Consider the following 17,433-nt stretch of genomic DNA (forward strand, 5'->3'; position numbering starts at 1 on the left):
CATGAAATGGTTGCACATCACTGTCCAAGAAAGGTAGGTTTCCTGAAATCCTGTCTCTCTCTGACATTTCTGCCGTGAGGGGAACGATGAAGGAAAGATGCTGATAGACAGATTTAGCTTCCTCCTCTAAGCAAATCCTCTCACCCCTATGCACCGTGCCACTTGATCTCTCTGTGGGGCTGGGGCCCCTCTGTCAGGAAGCATTTTGTGCAGGATGCCCTCAGTGTCTCGAGAGTGGCAGGGCTGTGCCAGGGGGATGGCAGCGACTGCTGCCACTGACACATTTCAGTCAGGTCGTAGCAAGCCTCTGCCAAGCATCGGAGCCAACAAAGGAGCTGAGGCGACTGCCTGAGGCTCAAATCGGATCATCTCTCCCTGTCTGGGGAAAAATAAATAAATTCCAGCCACTCAGCAGTGGGGGTGGTGGGGAAAGCCTAAGGAAGCCTGAACCCTGACTTCTCTCTTGGCTTTGATGGCTGGCTCTGTGCCAAATGCAAAATTACATCTGAACTCATAGCACTGCTCCAGAGTAGCAGAGGCTCTCTGATGCAGATGGGAACAGTTCAAGGTGAAATGCCTTTTGGAGGATTTTTTTTTTTTTTGAGCTGCTGAATCAATGTTCTAAGCTATCAACGTTAGATTCCTTTATTTCTACTGGATCTGCTCTATAAGTGTTTGGATTGACAGCCCTCTTAAGGCCAGTTCCAACTTCCAGGTTATCAGACAGAGACAACTACAGTGGCATCTCATCTCCTCTCCTCTGCCCCGAGACCTGCCTCTGATCTTCTCTTGAAAAGGAGCAGCCCAGTTTCAGCACCATGGATATGGGTACCACTGAGAAGGACCCTGGGATGAACCAGCCCAGCCATCTTTGGTATTCGCAGGAGGAAAGTGGGGCAGAGAGAAGGAAAGGGGCTTTTGTAAGTTAGATATTTTGATCGTTTTCATATGCCTTTTCCCTCCTTGCAGCGTGCTGCCACCTCCTGGAGTGTAAAATCAGTTCCTCCATCACTTGGTTGAGTAGAGGATTCCAAATGACTTTCATAGATGAAGAAGTTTTACAATCAATACCCTGTAGAGAACAGAAGAAACACTCCAACTTACTTATTTCATTCCAGAAATCAGCCCTTAGGGAGAAAAAAAGATGTAAGAGAGAGGGAAGGAAAACGTGCCTATGCATAGAAGAGAAATAAAAAGAAGGGAGAGAGGGAAAGAGAAACGAAGAATATTCAGGAATCTTACCTTAGGGTGCAGTGCTTAGGTTTAGAGATAGACTGCACAGGCGCGATGTAAAATAACTAATTACAAGACTTAAAGTGAAGAAAACTGAAGAAAGAGAAAAATCTATCCCAAAGCACTAAGAAGCCAGTTTTGTCAGTACCAAAATAGTGAAGATGAACTGCCATCAAGAATCAAACGGTTTCATTTCTCCACTTGAAACCTGAAATGTTTTTCAAATGCAAAAGTCTTGGTTATAAAAAGCAAGTGCAAATTCGGACTGCCTTTTGGGCCTAAAACCCTAAGTTTTGCTTGAGAAAGATTTGCTCTCTCCCTGCCCTGACATTTTAATGACTTTTCCTCACAGATTTGACTAGAGAGGACCCATGTGAACACAACATTTGGCATCAAGTAATAGGATTTTTAGTAAAAATCAGGATGAATGTTTGTCCGTAGAGGCTCTATGACCAAAACTATAAAGCGAAATAGAAACTATTTTTTAGTCTGGGCTTAAAGATATTTTACTGTACTCAGTTTGCATCCTTTTTCTACCTTGTACATTTCCGTTAATATATACTTTTATTGTTATCATTTTTATGGTTTCAAAAGATCTGAACACAAAAGATTTAAATCAGAGCAGCATTTGCTCTGTTCAAAACTGGTTCAGAAGGCAGAAAGATTTCTTTCCTGTGCTCTATAAACCAAGGAGCTAGTAACCCCAAACAGGAAAAAAAAATACATCTACATTCGATGCCAGATACAAATTGTGGTTCTGATTCCTAGAAAGAGATCCTTGATGATGTGAAATGAAAAGGATGCAAAAATATTTGACATGAAATCTTTCTTTGTGCACACCTGTGCAAGTCTTTGATATTCCATTGATTCATAACTTCTCTAAGGAATAAATTTTGGCATTAAATTATCCCAAACAGCCATGAAGGCTTTCTTTCAATCTCTTAAACGCTCTTGCATCAGGGAAACATTTATTATGTAATGGGAAAATATGACTGCATGTCAACAAAACCAGCCTGTCTGCTGCACCACTTTTGGATTCAGGCCAGGTCTACATTAATGAGCTTGGGGCCCAAGATTTAGGTCACCCACCTGTAACTCTAATTTGACCCTATGGTTTTATTTCTTTCCATTCCTGTCGCAATCTAGTAAGGATGAAATGATGTGATTTCTTTGTTCCTCCTCCTTCACTTGTCCTTTCAATAATGTCTGGTAAGGACTTTTCTTTTTAAAGTCATTTCTGATCATTCTTTTTCTTAAATCATGGCCAACTGGTTTTAAAATCCTGGTTCTTTACCTACTAGGGTAAAACCATTGTATCCCTGTATTTTTGCCTTATTCAGATTCCCTGAGACAAAATATACAATATACTTGCTTGGGTTTTATATTTAGGGAGAGCTGGGATCAAAATGCTATTCAGTTTGACAAACTGCTTATCTCAGTTTCCTAAACTATAGAAAAGAGGAATCATACTCCTGCTTCACAGCCCTCGAGAAAGAGAAGTGAGGGGATGAAGAAACATACTTAGTAGTGAGCTTGCCACATCATTGATTAGGTACTTGAGGGGAGGCAGGTTTAAATAACAACTAGAAGAGAAATTGGCTAAAAGATCAAGCCATAAGTTGAAAAAGTAGTGAGAGAACCAAGAGATGACAAATGTAGTATTTAAATTTTATTTTACTTGTATGAGGCCTCTATGTGATAATTTGAATACATGTGTTGATTTGAGAGCCAGATTATCTTTAAAGGTATAAAGGACCCTAAGCATGAACGCTATGGAAATAATTTTGATAATAAAACACAACCCATCAGGATAAAATTAAGTAATATGTTAACTTTTTAAAACATAAACGCCATTTGAAATGCACTATGTTGTTAATATTATTATCATTAATAAGAACCAGCCATCATTCCACACAGGAGCCACATACAGTTATCCAATACCAAATTTTCACGATCATGCAAAGAATGACATAAGTGACATTTCCAAAGAGCGGAACATTATAAATGAAAGCTTCACATTCACTAATGTTGAAACAAAGTCAAAGACTCACCTGCCTTTTCTGTTTAGGTGAAAACAGCTGCAGTTTTCAGCAGGCTACAAAACCCCACAAGGATGACAGGAAACATGCAATAAAATAAGGGGGACTAAAATGGGATTTTGTAGAAAATGAGAGAATTTAAATGCAACTGGAAAACTCTGGACTAAACCAGGCCTTACTTCCACTTCATCAAACTGTACTTTGAATCTAGAACTATAGTTTCGAATCCTAGCTGATCATCAGCATTTTCTTTAGGAGGTTAAAAAAAATTCAAATTTTTAGAGTACTAGTTTTGGGGATGGGGCAGAGACAATACCACAGTGATTTTTAAAAGCTCCTCCAGGAGATTCTGAGGTTCTGCCAGACTTGGGAACCACCAGACGAAGGACAAATTGTGTCCTTATGTCATTACCAATCAACTCTATCATGTGGCTCCTCTGGTGCACAGCTGCACTGCTTAATTCTAGATATGTTTTGATTAGACACAGATGCATTTAATTAGCAGTTTGTATCATCAATTAGAACATGAACCCGAAAAGTCACCTTCTTGCTTAGATATGCTTTGAACACGGATTTTGATATAAGTGACAACCCTTGAAGAAAGGGGGCAGATTCTAATGAAGTCATTAAAACGTGAAAAGATTTCACCAGGGGATCCAATCTAGAAAGCAAGAATTCCTTGAATAAACTAATAGTTGTAGTCACACATCTAGCCTGAGTCAGAGCATCTGGGTACCACAGAATAAGAAAAAAATGTGATGATAATAATAGAAAAGCTATGTTTTATTTTTATATCATTTTCCCCAAAGCATTTTCCAAAGGCAGCCTTGTCCCATTTCCATGAAGGGAAGACTTCCATCAAAGGGAGCTTGCGATGTTTGCAGATTCATGAGGACTTTCATTTGGTCCAAATTAGCTCATTTACTTGTCTGACCTAGTCAGGGAAACAACAGCTTCTACTGCGGCTCATATTGAAATATTACTCATGCACTTGCTCAAGCAGCTGAATATGCCAATCAACATATATCACATCAGTCAACCCAATATTTGATTTTAGAGCTGAGGACAAGGGGCTCAAAGAGATGGGAACCAGAATTTGAACCTCAGTTAATGTGACACTAAGGCCAGGTGCTTGATCACCTCCCATAAATAGCACCACGCACCAACTTGAGAATAAAGAAACCCAAGTTTAAAAGACTTCACCAGGGAATTACTCTCCTATTTCTCTTCCCCTTCCCAAACTGAGTTCTACGTTCAAAGTAGATATTTCAACTTCTCACACTCTAAACACATATTTACTCCACATGCTAAACTTGCAAGTCATATAGATTCTTTTCTCTTTTTCAAAAGGGGCAACTATAAAATCCTTTGCATGACTGCAGAAATTCCCTCTCCTGCCTCATCACAGCTATCACTAATTGATCCTGTGAACTGGGTGCAGCCAAAAGTCATCCTCCTCAAAGCAACTTAGAGAATCACACCCTATCAATCAGAGTTGGCACTCAGGATGACACCTGTTTGCCATTCATAGTTTACATATACCCTAAAGTCATCCTCGCTATTTTGGTTTAAAATTCCAAAAGAGTTATACAAATCTGTGAATCAGTTCAGATTTAAATATGGGTTTATGATAACACTATATGGACACTTAATGATGAATCTGAAAGATGTTGACCATATCAACATGTAAATATTCCACGAATAATGAAATAAAGATTTTATTGAGTTCCAGAGGACATTTGATTAACAAGTCCAAATATATATATACAATTTCTTAGGACTCTCTAAGAGTCAAAGAACAAGGCTAGAATGTGGAGACATGAAGCATTTATAAAGCTGGGCAAGTTGTCAAAAATCACCACAAACAGAATTCCAAATGTACTTTAGTAAAAATCTATATAGTATCCTATGTAAAACAGAATTTATATTCTGGCTGCCAAAGACACTTTACCTGAACCATGGGTATCATAAAGCTTAAAGAATCAGAAAGCCACACAGAAAGTAGTTTCTGTTTTTCTAAACACAAGAATTTAGGAACGCGTTGCAAACTAAACTATGCCTAGCAGGAGCTTTTAACCCGGTGTGAATAAGAATTGAGCAGGCAAGTGAACTAAAGCTTTGACAAGGAAAGCTTAGTAAAGATTGAGCCCAGACACTACAGGGGGGAAGAAAAAGGATGAACCAAACAAAATGAAAACCTGAGACACAAAGAAACAAAACCCTCAGGGAACAGATATACGAATTCTACAGCACTTATGCTGAAATTAGAGAAGCCAGTCTCAAACCAGGTGGACAGTCAAGGAAAGCCAGCCAGCATCGTTTTGGATTAGGCAAGGAAATAAATGGGAAAACCAAACCAAAACCAAAACCTATTCTGTCACGTAAGCTGGCCCATGACTTGATCTCCATAAATGAACCTCTTAGTGGTCACCATAACCTGTAACCCACCCTCAAGCTTTTACTCACTTTTCAGTTCCCTCCCTTATGCACAACACACACACACACACACACACACACACACATACGTATTCACACTTGCACATATGTGCGGAAAGGCTCAGAAACAAAACACACACAATTATCACTGTAGGGTATATTTCTCATGGCAGGGAACGGAGTATATCCAAGACTATTAAACTATCCATTCAATTAATTGAGATAATGAACTTGGGCTCTGAGCACAGTGTCTGGCATATGGTAGGTAAACATTAACTATTATTATCATGTTAAAAGGGCTAGTTACTCTATGTTTACTAATCTAATTACACTCCTTAAAATGACCCTATGAGGGTATTGATTGTAGCAAAATGGGCTGAAATTGTGAATCATCCAAGACTGCTAGTGAAGGCAGTGTTGTCATTAAAATCCAGGAATAACTGGCATGTTGTTTCTATTGTGTCAAACTGCATTCCAATGGGGGTATCTAAACACTACTGGAATACTGAAAGGGTTAAAAATGAACTTAATTTGGTCCTACCCACACCAGCACCAAAATGTTGAACAAAATAACAAACAACAACAAAATAACTAACCCAATCCAGAACCAGGTACTCTTTCATATTTTATTAGACTCACTCAGAAACACAAACTATAGGGTTGATGGAGAAGTTTATTTTTGCTTGGAAAATTAATGTTGTATATGCTGCAGCTTCCTGCACTAAGACTTCTCTCAAGTGCAACACTTGAGCTTGAGCTTCCATAAATTGTGCTGACCTCAAGACCAGCCCCCTTCATTTACCTGCTTATCTGACCCATGGGAGTTTGTAATTAATTACTCCGGCACTCACTTATCACAACAATTCACAGATCCATGCAACAGTGTACTTTATTTGCCAACAGGTAATCCACGCTGCACTCAGTGGTCAGATATTAATCTTCTTACAAGGGTGATCCCATCATATCCCTTTCTTGCTCAGAAATGACCAAGCTTCCCTGTCCCCACTGGAGTGAGAGCCCTATAGCTCAGCTCACATTTCTACTTTCCACAGAATGGATCTATCCTCCAATCCAAATTTTCTTAGCACTAATTCTTTGCATGAATCTACTGTTCAGGCAAGCCTGGGCTGCACAGGACTCTTGCTATTCCACCACATTTTCCCTTTCTTTTCAGTCATCTTCTACTCTGTCATCCTCCATGAAACAGCCCACAGGCTCTGGCTCTTCTCTGAATTCCAACAATATTGATTATAGCAATCACTTTGTTTCTTAGAATTGATTGCATTAGACAATGCTAGGGGAATGTGTTTTATCTCCATGACAAAACTGCAAGCTCTTGGGAGACAAAACTATTTCTGGTACTAAATGTTTTTTAGGGCCTAGCACAGTGCTTCATATCAAGTCAGCATGGGATCAGTTCATCCATTCATCAAGCGAGGATTATTAAGTACCTATTATATACCAAGGACTGTGCTGTAACTTCAAAATACAACAGTGAACAAGATAGATATTCTCACAGAACTTATATTTAATAAGAATAAGACAATTACTTTATCAGCACTTTCAATAATGTTGGATAATGTTTCAATAATGTTGGCTAAGTGGGAAGATGGGGAAAAGCTCATGTTCTAGAGGAGGAAGTGGCAGCCACAGAGACGGTGAGGGTTCCAATGGGCTCTTTATACCAGCTACCATTTGCTCATTGAATGGATCAGGGAGAGAAGGAAGGAAAGAAAGGAGAGAGGAAGAGGCAAGTATTAAAGGTTTGCAATTGCATGTTCCTGCACTTTAGTTACATATAAACAAATACAGAAATAAATACAAAGACAGACACCCTCATACATACAGACTGTCTACCTACATACTTACCATGAGAAGAGTAAGGTCCGACTCTAACTCATAAATCTACACTAATCTATTTTCAGCAGAGATTCACCACAACAATTCCATTACACACTTGAATTAGTGGAAATCCAAACTCAACGGTTCAATTACTCTCTTTACTCGATTAACAATTGTTATGAGATATACATATCTTCAACAAATATTCTTTCTTATAATATCAATGCAAATGTCCCCAATCTACATGTCAAGATGGACCACAGCACGTAATCAGTTTTTATACTACTTTTTTATTCCTTTGAGAGAGTTAAAGGAAGCCCGTTTTGAAGCTCAAATAACGTTCAGTTTTAAATTCCAATTCTAGGTTAAGATTTATGCCAGCTCTTATTTAGCATATGCAGCCATCCGTGTCCATAGGCCTTTCTGGTTCTGAAATATGGAATAATTCTACATGTATTTACATTCATCCAGCCTGCTTATTCAGCAAGCTTTCTAAATAGATGCTGGTTTGCGCCAGGGTAATAAACGGAGCTAAGGGGGACCTAAGAATCGGGGCACAAGGTCAGAAATGGACATTCTCATAAACTGATTATAGTTTTTCTCAAAAGCTGATTACAGTATTCTTGATTATAAAATTACAAACTGTAGATAGGATTACCTTCTGTAGGAATCTTCCTAGAAGGAGGTGAGGGAGGGTGCTTTGTGGATCTATGGGAGATAATTGTTCAGGCGGTCCAAAGTCAAGGACAAGGATTCTAAGGCAGGAGCAGGTCTGACATGTCAGAAGGACAGCAATGGGGGAAGGAGTTGAAAGTTGAGGGTAAAGGGTTACTTTTCTTTGGTTGATGAGGGAGAAGGGGTCCGACAGCATAGGGCCTTTGGGGACATTATCAAGAATAAGGTTTTTTACCCTGATTGAAATGAGCCATTGGGTTTTGAGCTGCAAAGTGATTTGACAGACTCTTATTTAAAAGGATTCTCTTTTTCTTTCTTAATTTAGCTTGAGTGAGTGATTAGGCAAGAATATACCTTACCTAGTGGAACAGAAGTGACTCATCATTTTACAAGAATATTAAGTTTCTAGAGTTTAATTATACACTCCCCCTTTAAGATTGCCAAAATCTATCTGATTCTGGCCGGGTTTTTAAAAATCTGTTATTAATTCTGCTGTTTCCCTTGTGGGAAATTTTCTTGTAGAAAGTGCAAGGAACTATAAAATATGAGAATCAGCCTCCGATGTTCTGCTAGATGACCCCAGGAATGTTCTCTTGTTTAACCCTCACAGGAGTCTGTGAACAAGGTGCCATTTTCCTAGAAGTGAGCAAGCAAACTTGGAGACCATAATTGGCTCAAGGCCACACAGCTAGAAATACAGATGATGAAATTAGAACTCAAGACCTACTGCTAAGGTGGACCTTGTATATTTCATGCTGACACAATGTTCCCTGCTTAAGAATTAAAATTCTTACATGACCTTTAAAAATAAAAATTCTAGCTTTGCAAACAATCTTTTGCAATTTTGATAAGCATGAATCAACACCACAGGACCCTCGGTTGGCCAGATGAAGCTTGATTACTAAATCTGTACTCCTGAGGGTCGCACTTTTTTCTCGTTTTTTTCCACCAAACTATAGCCATTCCTGAAATGTATACCCTCTGCAAAGTAGCCAGCTGAACAAACCCTTATGCAATAAGTTGGGAAGGAGTATGGTGTATGTATTTATGTGATAAATGCACATGTGCACAAGTGCGCAGAAGAGGGAGAGAGAAAGATGTCTTGATTGTGGCCAAGCGAAAGTGCGGCCACGCTGCCTACCACGGCATCTCATCCCAAGGGCACACAAGGCAGAAGACACACAGCAACCAGCCTGCCCTTGTCACCCTCAGCCTTGGACCTCACACTTGGCAGTGGGAGTTGCTTACTCCCACTCATCTTCTTTAGAGTTCAGCTTGCAAATGAGATATTTCAAAACATCAATCTACAGAGTTCCTGCTTCTCTCCTAATCATCTCTCATCCTTTCTCTGACTCATTCACTATTTTTATTTACTAATTTTTATTTGGTGAGGAAGATCAGCTCCAGGCTAACATCTGGGCAGTGCATGGGTCCATGCCTGGGATCCAAACCCACAAACCCCAGTCACCGAAGCAGAGTGCTCAAACTTAACCACTATGCCACTGGGCCGGCCCTATCATTCACTATTTTTTTAAACTAACTTTTTTCCCCTGGAGAAAGGAAATGCATCACTCTTACTGGATCCAGCAATAAAAGTAAACAAATCTTTCCCTCTACTTCAAAGAAATGAAGGCTTTCACTTTTATCTTCCCAAGCAGACGAGAATAGAGAGGCTTTCTTTTTCTTCCCCCTCAGCAGTGGGAGTGAACACCTTCTATTCAACAACTCCATCCATGAACTCGTGGCTTCGTTCTCAAAGGGTCAGTGAAGTCCACAGAGCCCACAGAAGTGCCGATGTGAGAATGACCCACAGATCCCTAGCCAACACTCAGATGTCCATTTTGAACAATAACTGCTTTAAGAATTCATAACTAGGAATAGAGGAAGATCAGTTCTGGAGGGAGCAAAGACTTTAGGATAGGTGTTTGTCTCCATAGCGACATGGGGGAGGCAGAGAATCAAATTTAGGCTGAACTACCGGATGGTTTGGGAAGGGCAGAAAGAAAGGAAAGAAGTTACGAGGCAGCGGATTCAACCTCACGTGGCCCTCACTGCAAATAGTTTGAATCATCCCTTGCATTGAGTTACAGGGCTGTTCAGATGAGGAGGATAATAAGGCTAAATTAGCACACAATATTGGCTAAGAACTCAGGTGTTAGAATCATGAAGATCTTTGCTCAAACCCCAGTTCACACACTTAGGAGCTGTATGATTTGGGGCAAGGTGTTTAACACATCCAGGTCTCATTTTCTAATATGTATAATACAGTTAGATCATCATAGAGTAGTTGGGCTCATTAAAAAAAACCATGTGTGGGAAAGGCTTATTCAATACATTACCTGGACAGCCTTCCTCCAAGGGTACCTGGTTGACTCCAACAAAAACGGCTCCACAGTAGACTAGCCAGGGGGAGGCGGTGCAAAGAAGGCAGGGGTCTGCAAGGAATAACTGATTAACAACTGTGTTCCCATTCACAAATTAGCACCAACTTATCCCCTAACCTTGAGAAAATTACTCAATCACGAAGAAGTGGTGTCAGCTGGTGGCAAAGCCCAGGCAGGGAGAGGACATCTGAGTTATAATTCTCCCTCTGTGCCCAACAAATTACGCTGCCATGACAGGTCACATAACCTCTCTGGACCTCATTTCTCTTTGTGTAAAATGAATGAGTTGAGTTAGACTAAATGTAGACGCTCCAAATTCTGAAACTCTCTTTGGGCTTAATTTCCCTGTTAGAGGAGAGACCACTTCTGACTCTGTAAGCGTGACAGCATCTGACAAATATCCCCACTTCCTGTGTGATGGTCGATTATCAATTCCAATTATGAGACCAAAAGAGGAACAATCTGAAACCAGCCTGCAGGGATCTGTTCCCAAAGGGAGGGGGTGAAGCTATTAAGGGTAATGATCAAAGCCTGGCCATTTACTGGGAGGCTGTTTGGCAAATTCGCTGCTTTTCTCTGGGATCTTTTCCCCTGACCTAGTAGCCTGCAGGGCAGGACACAGAAGAGGGCTCAGCTGCTTCTCCCACAAAGACAAATGGGTCTAGAATGATTCGCACTTACAGTGTTAATTATGAAATCATCTATTTACTTTTTTGTCCTTCTTTGCCAATCATTCTAAAAATAATATTGAAACACTGATTTACTTGCTGTGCCCAATTGAACACCCCAGGAAAATCCTAGCCACTGTAATATTCGAAAATTCCCCTCTAAATTAGTAAGCCTTGCACAGACTCTATTGGCAAATTCAATCACACTTCTGCCACTGGTATTATTATTTGTCATTCCCTTAAAGAACTAGAGTTCACCCCCCTTCAATTCCAGTCAGTCTGAAATGATATGAAGATGCTGTGAGTTTTACAGCAGCAACTCCATCAACATCAATATACAATAAAGAACCCCGCAGTCTAATAAAAACAAAAGCCCCAAACAGTATCTGAAAAGCTTTTAAGAACAGAATAAATGCACTAGTGATATTTTCCTCTCCTGTTATCATCACAGTTCTTAAACAATAGTGTACAGGCGTCACTGGTATTTATGCTTCCTTCTTCCATTCAGGTGCAGAAAAAAGGAGGAGGATTTATTAGATTTAATTAGCTCTATAATTCCTGAGTTTCCTTAACCAAATGAGGTAGTTTGTTACTAAAAGTGGAAGTTGGTAATTTTTTATGAGGCACCGCCTAATGTTTCTACCTAATGTTGATTAATGCAACTGCAAAGAGATGAAATTTTAAATCTCTGGGTTCTACAAATAGAAAATGAGAAGTAATTGGGACTCCTGGAGGAAAGCCATATAGAAGCCACAATGAAGGAAAAAGGGATTATTATGAAACAGGATCTCACTTGGGAATGGCAATTCTGATGCTAGATTTTAGACCAATCGGAGTTTCAACACTACAAATGCAGGCAGGTCATCTAAACTGTGGGAAGGTGCTGACTGGGCGCCATTCCTCTAGATGAGTGAAATTCCTTGTGAAACCCCCCCTTCCTGCTCTCTTTAGCTAAAGAACGGACACAGGAAATTTCAGATTTGTAAAATATTTTAATAGAGATCCTTTCTAACGGCACATTCCACACCGGACTTCCAGCTATAATATTCCCATTATTTGTTTGAACAATATGGCCTTAACCTTTTCCCCAGCTTGACTGAACTTTAGACAGGCTTCTTCCTGACTCTAGGACTCTAAGTCATCGTCCTCTTCTTGCAGCATTTCCTTTAGAAAACTTGTAATTAGAAATCTTTTCTCTGCCTCTTTAACATATAGATCTTTTTAAAAGCCACTTGCCAGTTTTCAACTCAGAAATGTCTTTCTCATGGATCTGGGAACCACCTTTTTGAAATGCAATCAACGAAGGAGTTAGTACCCCTATCTCCCAATTTCAGTGGGAGGAGCAGAAACCTACTTCCCTGGGCACCTTGCTCCAAGTTGTGAAACTACCTCCCGCCATAAAGATACGGGAAGTTTATTTTTCCTTTGGATGAAGCCAATTAGCAAACAGAGATTGCCGATGACTTCCCCCTAATGTCCTCCAAGACTTTTTCATTAGCTCACATCAGCCCTTAAAAAACCCCGACCGCTTCTTCTTCTGGAATTGAGTTTAGATTTAGTTGTAGCCTGTTTCTTATTGCAATAGCCTTGAATAAAGTCTTCTTTGCCTGCTTTACTTTGGCCAGCACAATTTTTGCTTTGACGTGTTCATCCTGCCCACGTTTGAAGCTTTCTGATGATGAGCGAGGGTTCCAACACCTCCTTGAGCACCCATTCCTTCCTCAATTATTCCTGATCTTAGACAATTTTCCCTTAGAAGGATCCTCAATCTATCGTATTAGGAATTGTACTGACCAGTCCTGGTTCTGCCCATGGGGTCCATATTGTACACAACTTTTAAATGTCTAAAGAAAACTTCTCTTCTCTAGACTCAGCTTCCAAGCACCTTCACAGAGGGCTCTGAGGCTTAAGGCTTGAATTTGACTTTGTCAAAGGAACTCCCTAAGGGAATGTTTGAGGATATAGTGCCTCCAGGTCCAGAAGAGGCAACTGGAGGGGGTTTTGTTTTACCTTGGGAAAATAAGAACATAAAACAGCACGAAAGTCAACATATGACCCATAGATCAAGAGCCATCAGAATGAATTACAAATTCATTCAGTTTTCAGTAATGCTTTCTTAACCTTACAAATAAAAGCAACCTTTTGAGGTTTGAGTAGCCCAAGGTAAGGATACCAAGATTCCTTGTTGCTTTAGTTCAATTTGGAGGGCGAGAAGGATAATAGCTGGTAAATTCTTTCCTAGACCACAGTGAAAACCTTGAAAAATCTGTAAAGTTCATGAATTCGTTGTTCTTTTATTCTATTCCTCCCTGGCAGACTTTGCCATACATATTCATATATCTACCCTTCCCCCCCAACTACTTGAAGCTTCTCCAGTTTAAGGTCTAAGTATTTTCCTATTCTGGATGCTTTCCAATATTCTCACCTCTATCAAAATGTTTTCATTCAATGCCCCATTCTATCAGGCATGGTTTCAAATTAAGGGGCAGCCAGTCAATCAAGCAGTCAATCGAGTTCTATTATTATTTGATTGGGTAGGTTTTTCATCCAAGAAAACACGGTTAAGATACAAGGGGGCACTCTTGGCGTTCACTCAGGGAAGGATCATTACGTGCCTTTTCCTTAATCTAAGGTTTTTACATCCATAGTCTCTGCTGCTCCTTCCCACAGCTCCCTTCTGTTCAAAAGTAATCTCTTTCTTTCTACAACCTATACAGTATTTTATTTGTCTTTCTTATGGAATACGCTTTCAAATTTATTTTATCGTACTATGTTGTGATAGTACCTTCTCTCCTAGGCTTAGGGCTGCTCAAGGGCAAAGCTATTTAGCTTTCTATAGCCCATAACAATTAGCACAGTGCCTGCCACATAGCATATCTCAATAAATATATTGAAAGGTAAAAATTGAGAAATTAAGTCATGTAAGACAGAGAGAAGAATTATTATTTATTACCACTTTTCAGGGAGGTTAAGCAGTTTCCCAGTGCTTAATGTGGGAGACCATCCCTCTTGACTAGCGAACATACACCTGATTATGATGACTCTGGATATGCAATTACACCTAGAGTTCCAAGGTCTGTGGCTGCTGGAGATGTGTGTCAATTCTTGTTATTTAGAGGGGCACACTAAAAAAAGCCTAAATGATATTACCTATTGTTAAATTTTAGCATGTGTGTGTACATTTATGTGTATGTGTGGGGGGGGGGGGAGGACCAAATTTGCATTTTAGTAGCTCTCATTCTGTTCTGAACAGATAGAACTTATCAATTCATTTGATTGAGTTCTAGAAAGAATGACTTTTCTATTACAGGCAACAAATAAGAGCTATAAATCTGGGGAACAGGGGACACTGCCCACATTCACCAACAAACAAACGAAATCTTAGATCCTTCATTTGCAAGAAACAGTGGTAGTAGCCCTCTATATTGCACAATTCAATCTCTCAGGCCACAGATATTTTCAGCTCTAGAAGAAAGACAATGTTCATGAACTCATTACCTAATCTTGATCAATCTTAATATACTGTACAAAATTGTTGGTGTAGGCAAAATGGCTTTTTAATTTTTCTTTGATGTTCCTGCAAATGGATTTATGTGGAAGTAGAAATGAGAAGTTTGAATGAGAGAACGTAAACACAGTTGGAGCTGCTTTCTAAGCTCTGGGAAATTGTGAATCAGGCACAATCCTGCATAAAGCCAGACACCACGGCTTTAAAAAATAAAAGAGTCAAGAGATTTGCAAGACCTACTTTTCTGATAATTAAAACATCCTTGATTTCCAAAAAAAGAACTTTAATGAATCCATTAGTCGTACCAGATACCAATAAAGGCCTGACTTTATCAGCTAAGTGTATAGTCATGGGTTCACCCAAGCTGCTGGTCATCTTAGGTACTTAATGATGTGTTAAGTGTTTCTATGTCACTTGGCTAACTCTTAAATGAGGAGCTAGGACCATAACAATAAAAAGAATCAGACTTAGACTTCAATTAAACTTTAAAGATAGCATTCCACCCAGTCCCACAGCATCTTCTACATAGGGCAGCCAAAGGCACTGAGCCTCCTTGGAGCACTCCCAGTGAAGGGAATTGTAGGGGAGGAAGACATTTCCTCTACCCATTCTAGGTCCTTCTGGCTGGACAACAAATTAAATTCACATGAGACAGAATAACAGGAGATAAATTCAACAAAGCTTTATAACATGTATACATGAGAGACACCCAGAAAAACTGAGTAACTCATCAAAATGGTGGAGGGTCTCCTCTTAAATACCATCTTCAGCTATAGACAAAGGAGGATGTTGAAGGTGGGTAGAATCAGTTATGAGAGATTACCAGGAAAGTACAGTAAACAAGAGGAGCATTATTATGCAGATATAAGTCCTTGCCTTCCATATTGATAAGAGTTTTTAGAGATAAGGTGTTCTTCCCCTCCTTCCTGATACAGAGAGGGAGACACCTTTACAGATGGAGATTTCCCTTACAAATGTAAATGTTTCTTAACAAATGATAACTTCTACTTTTCAGAGTTTCTCTCACGTCTTCAGTTTTTAAAAGTAACCAGCCCAAAATAATCCTTATGCCAAAGAGACATGTGTTGGGGTGGCCAATTCCAGTCCCCTACAGAATCTACCTTCCTTGGAAGCCCACACCACTGTTACTTGGCTCTCCATGTCTGACAATGCTACTGGACACTAGGGAAACCTCTCCTACAATTCGACATCAATTCATGTTCTGCCTGTAGAAGTTCCTAGAACATGTCTAATTGTTCTATATTGTGTTAAAATAAATTTTCAGAAAAAAGTAAAATTATGACTCTCATAGCATATAAAAATGCACATATGCTCAAGAATTTTATTTTCCTTATATGATATGAGGGAACCAAGAAGATATTATACCAGGTCAAAGTCAAAAATATGACAAAATTACATGGAGTACAGGAATGTTGAGCTAAATTGGAAATGAAAAAACCCTTATTCTTCCACTGGAGACAGGGAAGTCAACTTAAATTCTACTGGATAAGACAGAATTTGCTGTCCATCCGCTACCTACAATTTACAGAGGTGCAAAATAGCTCAAAGACAATAAACAGGATGGGAATTGAACAGCCTGGATGTGTATACCACAGATCATGAATAGTTTTCCACTGAAGTACTATTTTTTAAATATGGAAATCGAATCTTAAATGTTTTAAGTAATTTTAAGTGGCAAAACAAAAGCCTGAAAACTGAGACCTATTTTTAATACATATTTAGCATTTATATATGCCTCTTAGTGTGAACATCTATTTATTTTATTGCAGAAATATTAATGTGTTTTATTACAAGTATTGCCCCAGATACTTCTGGAGGTGTTACACAATATATACTATATTCACCTATTAGCATCTTAAAACTCAGAAATCTTTTGGAGCCTTAAACCCGTATAGACCCCTAGCGAAGGTATGCTGGTGTGCTGGAGTCAGCTTTACGCCTTAGTCAATTGTATGCATCTCTTGTATCTCTTCCCAACTTCACATTCAGTAACTCCAATTTGGTAGCTTGAAATTAGCGAACGGTGGAGTATTTATTTACACAAGAAAATAGGCAAATGCTACAAATAAGAGCTTTCTTGTCTGTGTCTGTGTGTGTGTGTGTGTTGCTGAGAGCCAGTTGTTGAACATTTACCAGTACTGCTCCCAAGGGTTTCAGATAGGGGGCTGTGCACTTGTATCCTAGCAATTTACATGGGATGTGTGAGAATGAATAAGCTGTACTTCCTATCCTTAAGGAGTTCACAGTCTAGAGGAAAGCTTGTGGTCTAGCAAATAAATTTACATATTTATAAATGTAAGGTTGTTCTAGGTTTCCAGCTTCCCCAAAGGTGGTTGTTTCACTGCAGACTTGTACTTACTGTCCATCATAAATTGGTTAAATCTAAGTCAATTCAAGAAATATACTAGAGTGTGAAGCCACTAGACGCCTCAAAGAATATAAACAGTAGATCATGTAGAAGATTTCATTGGAACCTGAAAGCACACATATTTTACTTAGTAATCACTTGTGATAAAGGCTAAAAGCTTCCCTTCAAATAATGATTTTTAGAGAGAAAAGATTACATAATCAAAACACTATTTGTGAATTTTCTATTTTCTCCATGCTGGGAACATTAGCCTTGTCTT

At 39.4% G+C, this 17,433-nt stretch overlaps 1 protein-coding gene across 3 annotated transcripts in view; it reads right to left on the reverse strand.

Moving 5' to 3' along the window:
* Window positions 1-17,433, reverse strand: part of LRRC4C (leucine rich repeat containing 4C) — a 161,736-nt gene that overhangs the window by 60,021 nt on the left and 84,282 nt on the right. The window contains exon 1 of one of the 3 annotated variants that reach the window (XM_046644092.1): window positions 10,565-10,620. The exons of the other annotated variants lie outside the window; for them this stretch is intronic. The gene's annotated coding sequence lies outside the window, so the exon portion shown is untranslated. Of the gene's footprint in view, window positions 1-10,564; window positions 10,621-17,433 lie in introns of those variants that run through there. 3 annotated transcript variants of the gene reach the window in all.

The sequence above is a fragment of the Equus quagga genome, chromosome 17, assembly GCF_021613505.1.
Source record: "Equus quagga isolate Etosha38 chromosome 17, UCLA_HA_Equagga_1.0, whole genome shotgun sequence".
NCBI lineage: Eukaryota > Metazoa > Chordata > Mammalia > Perissodactyla > Equidae > Equus > Equus quagga.